Raw genomic sequence first — 1,542 nt, 5'->3', positions numbered from 1 at the left:
AATCATGTACAGCGACTACATTTCTCCTAAGTCTATCGTACAAGGAACATCCAGCTTTTCGTAGCCTATTACACGACCTCGTTCAAACTCAGGGCATTAGTGGCTAACATCAACTCACTAGGTCCAATCTGAAAAAATCGCAAAGGCATGTCCAACGCTCACGACTGATACAGCGTGCATTTGAAGCAAACCTCATTTGCATCTTGGAGACGGCCTTGCCGCAGTGGATACACCGGTTCCCGTCAGATCACCGAAGTTAAGCGCTGTCGGGCGTGACCGGCACTTGGATGGGTGACCGTCCTGGCCGCCATGGGCTGTTGCCGTTTCTCCTGGTGCACTCAGCCTCTTGATGCCAATTGAGGAGCTACTCGACCGAATGGTAGCGGCTCCGGTCAAAGATAACCATAATAACGACCGGGAGAGCGGTGTGCTGACCACACGCCCCTCCTTTCCGCATCCTCAGCCGAGGATGACACGGCGGTCGGATGGTCCCGATGGGCCACTTGTGGCCTGAAGACGGAGTACTGCTTTATTTGCACTCTGATAGTGGTGCCTCTCCTATACAACTGGCGCGGAATGAACAGACTTCTGCTTTCAGATATGGAAGTACGCATACCAATTTTCGTTTACGTCATGAAACTCCTACTTAGTGTTGCGATATTTTTCCGTCAGTGCACTTTAGAGAGTGCTACTCGATTGTGACTCCTAATAATAAGAAAATCAGACAGAACCTCCAACGAGTGGTTTTTCTTGCTTCTGTACACGCTTTTTGAGAGAATGTCATAAAATTTGAAAAAATCAAAATGTTCAAGGGTGTGTGAATTCCAAACAGACCAAATTGCTGAGGCCATTGGTCCCTAGACTTACAAACTGCTTAAACTAACTTAAAGCAACTTATGCTAAGACCAACACACTCACCCATGTCCGAGGAAGGACTCGAACCTCCAGTGGGAGGAGCCGTGCAGTCCGTGACAGGGCGCCCTAGACCGCGCGGCCACTCCGCGGGGCTTGCGGAAATCAACTAAGACAATAGTCGGCTGATCGTTTGTAAAGGACACGACCAACTTCCGTCCTCAGCCTTCCAGAAACCGAGCTTGTGCTCCGTCTCGAACGTCATTTTTGTCGACAGAATGTGATAGGTTAATCCTTCTTTCTTCCTTTAATGCGTATTAAATGAAATTATTCTGAAATCAGTTACGAGAAGCAGCAAAAATCTATCACACTCCCCGAAAATCTGTGAGTCTGTTATTGCGAGACTTCATCGCTCCTATTATTTTTCTCCTTGCACTTGTGCGTAAAAGTTAAGGATGAAAGGACTTTCGAATAATGTGTCACTACCAAGCAACATTCGATGAAAGTCGGACGATACATAACACTGATCAGCCAGAACATTATGACCACCCACCTACTATCCATATGAATCCGTCCAGGCGACAGCAGCTTCGCGTGGCGAGGAATGACAGTCAGACACACGCATGATGCATATCGTAACAGTGAGCGTGCTTTCTGTGTGTAAAATGGGGAAGGCGATATATCTGAGTA

At 47.6% G+C, this 1,542-nt stretch overlaps 1 pseudogene; it reads left to right on the top strand.

Moving 5' to 3' along the window:
* The first annotated feature begins 205 nt into the window (after positions 1-205).
* On the top strand, positions 206-323 carry LOC126093765 (5S ribosomal RNA; annotated as a pseudogene).
* The last annotated feature ends 1,219 nt before the right edge of the window (positions 324-1,542 follow it).

This window comes from Schistocerca cancellata, chromosome 7 (assembly GCF_023864275.1).
Source record: "Schistocerca cancellata isolate TAMUIC-IGC-003103 chromosome 7, iqSchCanc2.1, whole genome shotgun sequence".
Classification (NCBI taxonomy): Eukaryota; Metazoa; Arthropoda; class Insecta; order Orthoptera; family Acrididae; genus Schistocerca; species Schistocerca cancellata.
The sequence above is the reverse complement of the archived record's forward strand: the minus strand, read 5'-3'. Positions and strand labels throughout refer to the sequence as shown.